This window comes from Lissotriton helveticus, chromosome 6, assembly GCF_964261635.1.
Source record: "Lissotriton helveticus chromosome 6, aLisHel1.1, whole genome shotgun sequence".
NCBI classification, from domain to species: Eukaryota; Metazoa; Chordata; class Amphibia; order Caudata; family Salamandridae; genus Lissotriton; species Lissotriton helveticus.
In genome coordinates, this window is record NC_136067.1 from 1,450,085,676 (window position 1) to 1,450,098,197 (window position 12,522).

The following is a 12,522-nucleotide window of genomic DNA, read 5'->3' on the forward strand; positions in this document are numbered from 1 at the left end:
CTTATATAGCTCTTTATCTAAATCACCTTTTGGAGACTCCGTAACTTGTTTGGTTACCTTTCTCACCGACCTTTCATTTGCTGACAAGTAATATCAAATCAGCCTTTCCCCTTAGTATTACAAGATGTTGGTGGCCCATATTTATTTATTTATGTTTAAAAGTATGGATTGGATTGGAATGGAGTGGATTGAAATGGGGTGAGGTGGATGTGATTAGGATGGATTGGAGTGGAGCGCATTAGATTGGTTTGGGGTGGGTGGATTGGAGTGATAGGACTGGGGTGGGGTTAATTAGATTGACGTGGGGTGGTTAGCAGTGGGGTGAATTAGAGTGGAGTGAGGTCGATTAGACTGGACTGGGGTTGATTGGATTGGTGTTGGTTGAATTTGTGTGGGTTGAATTGGAGTGGTGTGTGGTGGATTGGATTGAAGTGAGGTGGATTGGAGTGTGATGGGTTGAATGGATTGGATTGAGTGGGGTGGACTGAAGTGGGGTGGGGTGGGGTGAATTAGCCTGAGGGAGAGTGGATTGCATCGAGGTAGATTGTGGTGGATTGGAGTAGAGTGGAGTGGATTGGACAGCAGTGGAGTGGGGTGGATTAAATTGGAGTGGGGTGGCAGTGGCTGCTGGTGAGGTGTATGAGTGGTGGGCTGAGCTTGATCGGGGGGGGTTCCACGGGGGTCAGGCATTTGTTTTGTTTGGGAGGTTATTCACCATTTCCTGTGTAAATCATATACCAAAAAGTAATATCTTTCATAGGCCTGGGGTAGAAGGCAAGCCTGACTTTCTTCTTTAGTGTTGTGTGCAGCAGTCAAGAAGTTTGTGAATACAATGTCAGTCTGATATATTGAGGATAAGAAGAAAGGCAGGGCCTAATAATTACAGTTTTCATGATGTTCTGTGTATGGAACAGGTAACAAACTTTCCAAAATTTGCAGAGAACTAAAATTTAGTTTTCAGTAACAAAATAATAATCGTTTTTGCCATTTAAACAGTCCCTCACATAACATAATGTGTATTTACAAAGCACACATTCACCCATGGGCATCTTGACGCTCAATAACAGATGTTTTTATTGTTACCCAACTCAATGATGCCCATTTTATCAACCTCATTAGGATGAAAGGCTAAGTGGATCCACCAGGATATGCACCTGTGACCAATCAGGTCAAATACAGACCCCTACAGTGGATGCATTAATCCACTAAGCCACCAGCTGCTCTTGCCTCTTCGGTGTCTGCTACATGCCCCAATGCCACAAGATTCAAAAACTCATTTGGATACTTACATACAAAACTGAGAACTATGGATTTCAGATTTTTTTTAAATATCATACTTTAGATCCTAAATTGTGCCTCATATGTGCAAGTGTCAGTCAGTCAAACCACTTTATTCGATTAATTAAAATCATACAAAGTAAAAACATACTTTTTTATTTTATTTTTTTTAAAACACGATTATTTACAAATACTAGGATCAAAGAGACACCATATTTTAAAAAGACCCAGATGATCATTGTAAATAGCCCCCCATCACAGATAGGAAAAACATAATTCATGGATCACTTGAAGCTATATTTCTAACATACTTCATATTGTCATCATACTAGGGAATCTCTTTTTCCTTGACCTCACCGCAGCAACCAGGAAACTGGCAATATTAAAAATAGACCATACATCATCAAGCAATTGGAGGTATAATAGAGCTGGTTTTACATGTTGAAATCCTTTTCCTCTCAAAAGAGGAACTAGAAATCGCCGTCAGATGGAATCGTAAAAACCACAAAACATGATGACATGAAATGTGTCCTGAATAGAACAATCATCGCATTGACACACAGGTAGGTCTTCTGGTTTTCACCATCCAGACAGGTTTCCCACTGAAAAGTGAATTAGGTTGAAACGAAACCTCGTCAACAGCCATCGATGATAAGGTTTCGTCACAATTCTTAAATATGGTTCGATCAGAGGAGAGGTATTTAATAAAAAGTGAGCCCTTATCAGAGGTTTTTGTAGCTCAGACTCCTCCCGCTCTAACATCTGTAGATTCAAGAACTGTGTTCTTACCCATTTTGCGTCTTCTTTTACAATCCCAACAGGGTTGTTATAAATGTCAGCCCGCCCCAAATTGTTAAACATAGATTTGATATATGACAACCAAGGAATCCGTCTGGCCTCATCTAGAGCGATACAAATCCCTTAAAATGCGATGGTTCAATGTTAACTCAGGATTGAGCCAGGTTTTAATCCAGCATGTTAGGGGGGCCAATCTCTGCTGGTCAGTCAGGTACCCTTGGCCTAATTCCTGATGAATTGAGAAGGTCGGGGTGGATTGGGGAACCTATAGGTTAATAGATAAGAAAAGTTAAGCGTAGGACGGCGGTCACAAGAAGGGGTAAGGTAGTGCTCAATGGAGTGCTACCCTGGGTATCCAATATGTTGGTATTAATGGCCTCACACACCCTTGCGAGTGTCATGCTTCATCATTGGCGGTTGCTCCTCGTCGGGCAGGCGGTGCAATGCCCAACGGGCTCACCTCATAGAGGGGCTCTTTAGCGGAGATCTTTTTACCAACTGCCTGCGGGTGAAGTGCGAGTGAGGGGCCAAAGGAAAGCAGATAGTGTAAATAAGTGGGTTAAAATGTGGCACAAGGTACCGGAGAGCAATTTATTCTGGTGGTCCCTTGCCGCAAGTAAAAACAGTGAGTAGCCTATGATCGCTGGAAAATTAGGATTCCACGTGACGATCCAGAACTACAGTATATATTGTGTGGTCAACATGTTTCTCGCCTATGCACATTGGCGGCGATTCTTCAGGACCTAGTAGTTACATCTATCTAAAATAAGACATGACCTTATAAAGTATCAGTTCAAAAAAGTTGTACTACCTGTATGGGACAGCTCTTGCCTGGAGAGACAAAAGAGATCATTACCATGATTTAGTTACAACAACTCACTTCAAGTGACCATGAAAACACCGTGCTGTGGTGAGTGCAGTGACATAAAGATAGTGACATACCAGTGGTACAATTGTGACCAGTATGTGGTGACTCCATATCACACTGCTACATGACACAGCACTACTATGTAAAATTAAAATTAATGGAATAAAATATAAGTGGTTTAAAACCAGCAGCATTCAAGGTACAGACGTCCGTCCACACCCTATAGTGTAGGTCTCATATATACTCACCTCACAGCACGACGTTTTCATGGTCACTTGAAGTGAGTTGTTGTAACTAAATCATGGTAATGATCTCTTTTGTCTCTCCAGGCAAGAGCTGTCCCATACAGGTAGTACAACTATTTTGAACTGATACTTTATAAGGTCATGTCTTATTTTAGATAGATGTAACTACTAGGTCCTGAAGAATCGCCGCCAATGTGCATAGGCGAGAAACATGTTGACCACACAATATATACTGTAGTTCTGGATCGTCACGTGGAATCCTAATTTTCCAGCGATCATAGGCTACTCACTGTTTTTACTTGTGGCAAGGGACCACCAGAATAAATTGCTCTCCGGTACCTTGTGCCACATTTTAACCCACTTATTTACACTATCCGCTTTCCTTTGGCCCCTCACTCGCACTTCACCCGCAGGCAGTTGGTAAAAAGATCTCCGCTAAAGAGCCCCTCTATGAGGTGAGCCCGTTGGGCATTGCACCGCCTGCCCGACGAGGAGCAACCGCCAATGATGAAGCATGACACTCGCAAGGGTGTGTGAGGCCATTAATACCAACATATTGGATACCCAGGGTAGCACTCCATTGAGCACTACCTTACCCCTTCTTGTGACCGCCGTCCTACGCTTAACTTTTCTTATCTATTAACCTATAGGAACAGCCTGGTTTGTTTTTGCATAAACCGTGTCCTTTTGGGCTCTAACTGCGGCTGGACCTTCCATTCTGAGGTTCCTCCGGAATGGTAATTCGAGCCCTAGGATCTTGAATAGATCCATCTCCCCTCCTTTTTGATACATGGATTGGGGAACCGACAGAAGGGTGCGTAAAAACTTGTTTTCAGCCAATTGAATTTCTCGGGGCTGTCTACAGCCCCAAATGGCAGCGCCATATGTGGCGCTAGCCAAACACTTAGATCTATAGATAGCAAGAATTGCATCAAAAGGCCGTTCTCCCAACCTCTGTGAGAACCCCAATAACGCAGATGTTGATCTAATCTCCGCATTTTTCTTGCTCTGAATTGGGGAACCCAGGACCCTTTGTCATCAAATAACACCCCCAGGTAGGTAAATGAAGGCACTTTGGATACCGAAACCCCATAACAAAAAAAGGTCTTAACTTTTCTGTTGTAACAACCAGCTGTCATTACATGAGATTTAGTCATATTCACAACCAGGTCCAGGGATTTCATATATGCTCCAAAAGCATCTAACAGTCTCTGTAGGCCGATGGCCGCACGGGAAAGAAGCACGGCATCGTCCGCGTATAGGAGGACAGGAATAATCCAGTCCCCTACACGTGGCGTATCCGGGCTTGCCTTAACCAGGTCTTTTTCTATGCCATTACTGTAAAGTGTAAAGAGCAGGGGTGCCAATATACACCCCTGTCTGACACCTCTCCCGGACTTAAAATAACTTGTGCATTTCCCGTCCTGGTTAACTCTGACAGCTGCAAAAAGATCCCTATGTAAATCAGCCAGAAAGTGAACCAAACAAGGGTCCATTCCTAATTCTAAAAGAATTGACCACAATTTGCGTCTATTGACCAGGTCGAATGCTGAAGTGAGATCCATAAAGGCCATATATAATGAACCTTTCTTAGCTACTGTATATTTATTAATCAATAAATATAGGTTTAGACACTGGTCCATAGTACTACGACCCTGCCTAAACCCATATTGGAGATTTGACAAAATCCCCTTCTCCTTGACCCAGCTGGAAAGTTTCTCTAGAATCACTTTCCCTAAAATTGTAACCGCTGAGTCAATTAACGATATTGGCCGATAGCACCGTGGGTCCCCTCTCTGGCCTTTTTCAAATATTGGGATGATGATCGACCTTGACCATGATGCTGGAAACGCCTGCTGTACAGAGGCATTAAAAACACTAGCCAGTACCTTCGCCCAAAATTTGGGTTCACCTTTATATAAATCTGCAGGGACACAATCTGGCCCTGGGGCTTTATTACTTGATGTCCCTACTACGGCTTTTTCTATCTCATCCTCATTAAAAACCAGCAAACACTGATCGACCAGAAGATCTTGCTCCTCGCCTGAGCCATAGATATTCTCAAAATGTTTTAGCCACTGGTCCTCTGTAATATTGGATTTCAGACAAACATTCTCGAGACCCTGAAAAAGGGGGGTATTAACAATTGCCCAAAATTTAGAACTATCCCTGAGTATTTCTACAGATAAAAGGGCATCCCAGGCTTTATTTTTAATTGCTGACTTTCGTGTGTTTTCTGCTGATTTATTTATTTTCCTAAGGCTAGCGACTTGGGCCCTGTCTATTGGGTTAGTTTTTAATGCTCTAATTAAATTACAATGGGCACTAGAGCATTTTGTGTCAAACCACTTTTCTCCTATGTTTACTCTAGGTTTAGAGGTAACTGTCAGATCTGCTGCTACCAGTGCACAGATGGCTTCAAAGGAGTTGATGACCACCTGCTGTGAGGCTAGGGGATCTAAACATATTGCCATATCTTCTTCGGCCCTATTACATAGGTTAGAAAAAAAGGAATCCGGGACTATCTTGGCCCATTTAATCTTTCTCCCCTGTTGCCTTGCCACCAGCCCTATAGGATCAGTCTTCCTTTGCGTTTGGGGTAGGGGGACCCATATCAATTTTTAGCTCAAGAATGACCTGGTTATGGTCACTAAAATGTGAAGGCTTGGCGTTATAAAACTCAACCTTATCCAACAATGCAGGGGGTAAAAATATAAAATCAATAATGGTGTCTCTATCGTTAGCCTTAAAAGTTTGAACACGGTCAGATACCTCCATAAATGCGGGTTCAAAAAGATCTAGGTCAGCCAAAAGATCCTCCAGGGCCTCACCCTGGGAAGTATGTTCAAAATGAGGGGGCACCGCATGCTCGGGACACAGTAAATAATTAATGATACAGATTGCCCCACATAAATGTTAAAATCACCCATTAAAACAGTATAAAAGAAAGAAGTGGTTTGCTTTGTCCTGTATACATCCCAAAAAAATTTCAAAAAGATGAAATGTTCATTTAAAAAATTCCACTCCGCTGAGTTATAAAAGTTAAGGATCAGCATCTTTGGTTGATTAGTAGGGGACAATTCCACTATCAAGCAGTTATGTGAGGTTCCCATCATCAGTTTTATCGAGATGAGTAACATTAAACCCCCATTGGCTCTCCCTGAAGCGGACGGTCGGGCTGGTTGGAAAAACGATTTGTACCCATCCAACCAAAAATTAGGCTCTCTTTCCCACGTCTCCTGAAAAGCTATAATATTGTATTTCTTAATACAGAATAGCCAAATGGGATCCTCCTTTTGGATCTCAACCTCGCTATATGTGCAAGTGAAGGAAGCAGGGCACATTCATTATTTGAATTGTCTGCGCGCAGCTCTCTCACTCAGCTCCATATGGAATCATCCCCTGCTGGGCATGGCATCGCTCTTCACACCCACGGGCAGCCGGGCTCAAGTGCGACGCACACCCTTTTCCTTCCTGTGTCAGTGCATCTGCAGTTAACCAGACCAGGCCAGGTTATGTTAGCCTCCTGGTCTGGGCACTTCTCCCTGTCCCCTGCAGTCTCATAGGGCTGTATTACACTAACCCTGCCGCCAATGTAGCCGCTCTCACATCTTTGGTGGCTCTGCCATGTCCTGAATCAGACCCTTGTCCCGAATCATGCCCACAAGGTCCAAGAACGTTAGACTATATTTAGAATATACATACTCAACCTGAGAACTATGGCTGGGACATTTTTAGGTCTCGTCTGACCGAGCGCATGCGCTGCTCTGGTGAGACTTTTAGTAAGGGCTTAAAAAAATGCTACCATGGCCGGCCTACAGCTTGCGTGCATATGCGCTGGCGCGTGCTTACGAGCAGAGGCGCCTTATGGCTTTCCTCGTCATGCTCATTGAGCGCATCACTGGCCGCGCTTGATCACGATCACTTTCGCGGCCGCGCAGCTGTTGCCTGCCTTTCTTTTCTATGTTTAAGAAGCGCGAGGCGCGCATGCTTGTTATGCAATGCACTGCTAATGTTTTACTCAGTCCTTGTGAAGCTTTCCACTGAATTCACAATTTATTCTGACCATGACTAATGCAGGACATACGGACAGGCATTGATAGCCCACAACAGCACCCCACATTATTTATTTATTTATTTATTCATTTACTTATTTATTTATTTATTTTTTAAATATTTCACGTTCTACGGACATCTCACCAGTTAATCCCTTGTCCTAGAAAATTTGACTGCATCTCACGTTACATATTGAACATGAGATGCTGGAACTACAACAGTATTCTTCTGTACTAGGTCATTTTCAAACTGAATTAATTGCAGTGCAATGCAGTGCCATGCCTTCCGGTTAATGGTCAGCAAATGTATCAGTTAAAACAGTGACATGCTTGTCTATCAAAAAACACAGGAGCCCTTGTCAAATCAAAACTCTGAAATTGTCTAATCAAACTAATAGATGGATCAGTGTGGAATCTTAATTTTATAAGTATTTGATTTGTTGTAAGTAATAATGTATTTTATTGGATGGAGATGACATAAAACATTATCTTTAGAAACCATACTGAAAACTTCTTTGGGTGCGAGCAGTTGGTACCTTAGCAATCAGTGATATCCACCAGTTAGTTGACTGAAGTGTTCACATTTTTTAAAAACTGAATACCAGGTATTTAGGGCACCTTCACTTTGTTTTACCTGATTGCAGCCGAGTAGAGGCTGATCGGGGCCGCCAAGTTGGGTGAGGAAAGGGAGGATGTGCTAGCATACTAGCGCTAAGCCCCTCCCGCCCTCCCACCCTTTACTAGATAAAATGGTACCCTCACACAGGAGGCGCAGCGGACGGGCGCAGCGGGGGCGCAGGCGGGGCGCCGAAGGCGCGCCAAAGGCAAGCCCGTCTGCGCCCGTCCGCGACAGGCCGGGACCAGGGGCCACACCCCATGTCCAATTACCCACAGAAGATAGTAATCACACTATTTCGTACTCCAGCGCTGAACTTAGGAGTCTGAACAATGTAGAGTTAAGAAATATCACATATTGTGCTCGACTAGGACCATGTGATACTATGGGCCCTTTCTGTTGTCGGCACTGTCAATGGGGAAGTGACACAAGGACAGAAGGCTGAATAAAAAATACCCCAATTCTGGCCCTTAAATGCATTTATCTCAATACTAGATCCCTACCCAAGCATGCGACAGAGCTGTGGGACCTATTGACCGAAACTAAACCAGACTTGGTTTTTATAACTGAGACCTCGCTCGATACCCATAGCACTCCAGACATCGCGACAGCCCTACCAGCGGAATATAAAATACTCAATCTGAATAGAGTGAAGAAAAGAGGCGGAGGGGTAGCCCTGCCATTTAGGGAATCCCTCACCTGTAGACAAGAACCGATCACACAGTCCAACAGCCATGAAGCAATGGCATTCTCAGTATCCGTAAACAACAACATTTTATTTGGGGGAGTGATAGTTTATAACCCCCCTGCCAGCACTTTAGACTTTAGTGCCCAACTTTTTACCCAAAAATTACCGGTCTGTCTTAAGAACAAGAATATTTTAGTGATAGGAGATTTTAACGTACACTTTGATAGCAGCAACAACCCATTAACAGCTAGTGGAGGACATGGATATCCTTCAGCTGACACAAATAATTAGTCAGCCAACACATAGGGCTGAACATATTTTAGATCTCATTTTTTCCAATTTAGGAGCCATTCACATCAATGCGATTAAACCATTGATATGGACTGACCACTCCATGATTGTGTTCACTATTAAAGTACCTACCAAACACTCTAAATCCATGCCCCCAGCAACAGCATCAGCTAGGAGCTGGAAAAGTTTTTCTGTGGAAAAATTCCAGAATTATTTCACACATACATCCATAGGAAACACCAATATTAATGATGAAATAGAAGAGCTTCAGAATAATATCAAGAGTGCGCTGGAACACTGCTCAGCCCCACTCTCTAAACATAAACGGAGAGGCACAGTCTCAGAGAAATGGTATGGACCTGAATTAAAATCTTTAAAAAGGAAATGTACATCTTGCGAACACAATTCGAGGCTCAATAAAACCCTAGAAACGAGAGCCACATATAAAAGGGAACTTGCACTTTACAATAAAGCCATTAGGAAAGCAAAGAAAGACTATTTCTCACGGAGGATAACAGAAAGCAAAAATTCTTCAAAAGAACTATTTAAAATAGTCAAAGAGCTATGCAGCCCGGCTAATCTATCAGTGGATCTTACCCCCTCGCAAGAAGGTTGTAATAAAATTAGCGAGTACTTCTGTGAAAAAATCTATATGATCTATTCCTCTTTTTCCAACAACGAATCAAAGCAACCACAACCTCGTGTAACATCCCCAGCTCTCGCTAGCTGTCTTAGATTCGGCCCTTTTTCAGAGGAGGAAGTGGGCAAAGTTATGTTGGAACTAAAATCAGGCTCCCCACTGGACCCATGCCCTCATCAGATTTTCTCACGACTAACACCAATAATTTGCCCAGCTGTAACCAAAGCCTTTAATCATTCATTGAATTCTGCTGAATTCCCGAAGTATTGGAAAAACGCCATAGTTACCCCCTTACAAAAAAAAGTAGGGTCTGATATTCATAACCCGGCAAACTATCGGCCTATTTCCCAACTTCCTTATTTGTCTAAGGTGATGGAGAAATTGGTCAATAGGCAGCTTTCCAAATTCTTAGAGACCAATGATCTATTGGACAGTTCCCAAACAGGGTTCCGGGCCAACAACTGTACCGAGACAACACTCCTGGAAGTGTCAGACAATATCAGAACCAAGGTAGATCAGGGAAAGACAGTCGCCTTGATTTTATTAGACCTCTCGGCGGCATTTGACACCGTCCCACACCACCGACTCCTGGAAATCCTTGCAGCCAAGGGTATCCGGGAAAAGGCATTAGGGTGGCTGCAGTCTTTCATGCAAGACAGAACACAGTCAGTACGGATGGGTGATTTCGTTTCCCCTCCCCGGAACATCAAGTATGGGGTCCCACAAGGGGCCTCATTGAGTCCAACCTTATTTAATGTGTTTGTCTCAACACTAGCCGAAATAGGGAGAAAGTGGGGTGTCGGGATCTGCTCTTATGCAGACGACACCCAACTAATGATTTCATTAGATGAAGAAGATGACCCTAAGGATAGGCTCCTGAACCGCCTGACTGAACTAGCCAATTGGATGCACAACCATTGTCTCTAACTAAATGCAGACAAGTCTGAGATTTTGCTGTTTGGTAGACATACACACCTATGGGACAGCAGCTGGTGGCCCACCACTTTGTGCACCGCTCCTATCCCAGCATCAACTGCCAAAAATGTAGGTGTGATTCTAGATAATACTTTGAGCATGAAAACCCACGTAGCTGCAATTTGTGGCAAAGGATTTGCACTACTCAAGATGCTCCGGCGAGTTTTTCCATGGATTCCCATTGAGTGTAGGAAGATACTGGTCCAGTCCTTATTAATGATTTACAACAAGGGGTGGTGATGGACAGAGTCTCTGAATTAAGCAGAATACTCTCACCCAGTCAAGAAATCAGGGCTAGATCCAACACCGTTTTTTAGCTCATTGCACCATCCCAGTTTCAGAACCTGGCTGTATGCAAATTAGTCTGTCCCTGGCCCAGTGCATCATGGGAACAGGGCAGACCAGACTACTAAAGCCAATTCTTACACTGGGAAGGAAACAAGCTTCCGGGGACCGGTTTCTGGCATTTCAGCCGTCTTCGGCCCGGCTTGCTTGAATCCTGATGGTGCAATGAGCAAGGGACTCACATCTGAGTATACCCTTCCACGCTTAGGGTGGACAAAATAATTTACAACAAGGGGTGGTGATGGACAGAGTCTCTGAATTAAGCAGAATACTCTCACCCAGTCAAGAAATCAGGGCTAGATCCAACACCGTTTTTTAGCTCATTGCACCATCCCAGTTTCAGAACCTGGCTGTATGCAAATTAGTCTGTCCCTGGCCCAGTGCATCATGGGAACAGGGCAGACCAGACTACTAAAGCCAATTCTTACACTGGGAAGGAAACAAGCTTCCGGGGACCGGTTTCTGGCATTTCAGCCGTCTTCGGCCCGGCTTGCTTGAATCCTGATGGTGCAATGAGCAAGGGACTCACATCTGAGTATACCCTTCCACGCTTAGGGTGGACAAAATAATTTACAACAAGGGGTGGTGATGGACAGAGTCTCTGAATTAAGCAGAATACTCTCACCCAGTCAAGAAATCAGGGCTAGATCCAACACCGTTTTTTAGCTCATTGCACCATCCCAGTTTCAGAACCTGGCTGTATGCAAATTAGTCTGTCCCTGGCCCAGTGCATCATGGGAACAGGGCAGACCAGACTACTAAAGCCAATTCTTACACTGGGAAGGAAACAAGCTTCCGGGGACCGGTTTCTGGCATTTCAGCCGTCTTCGGCCCGGCTTGCTTGAATCCTGATGGTGCAATGAGCAAGGGACTCACATCTGAGTATACCCTTCCACGCTTAGGGTGGACAAAATAATTTACAACAAGGGGTGGTGATGGACAGAGTCTCTGAATTAAGCAGAATACTCTCACCCAGTCAAGAAATCAGGGCTAGATCCAACACCGTTTTTTAGCTCATTGCACCATCCCAGTTTCAGAACCTGGCTGTATGCCAATTAGTCTGTCCCTGGCCCAGTGCATCATGGGAACAGGGCAGACCAGACTACTAAAGCCAATTCTTACACTGGGAAGGAAACAAGCTTCCGGGGACCGGTTTCTGGCATTTCAGCCGTCTTCGGCCCGGCTTGCTTGAATCCTGATGGTGCAATGAGCAAGGGACTCACATCTGAGTATACCCTTCCACGCTTAGGGTGGACAAAATAATTTACAACAAGGGGTGGTGATGGACAGAGTCTCTGAATTAAGCAGAATACTCTCACCCAGTCAAGAAATCAGGGCTAGATCCAACACCGTTTTTTAGCTCATTGCACCATCCCAGTTTCAGAACCTGGCTGTATGCAAATTAGTCTGTCCCTGGCCCAGTGCATCATGGGAACAGGGCAGACCAGACTACTAAAGCCAATTCTTACACTGGGAAGGAAACAAGCTTCCGGGGACCGGTTTCTGGCATTTCAGCCGTCTTCGGCCCGGCTTGCTTGAATCCTGATGGTGCAATGAGCAAGGGACTCACATCTGAGTATACCCTTCCACGCTTAGGGTGGACAAAATAATTTACAACAAGGGGTGGTGATGGACAGAGTCTCTGAATTAAGCAGAATACTCTCACCCAGTCAAGAAATCAGGGCTAGATCCAACACCGTTTTTTAGCTCATTGCACCATCCC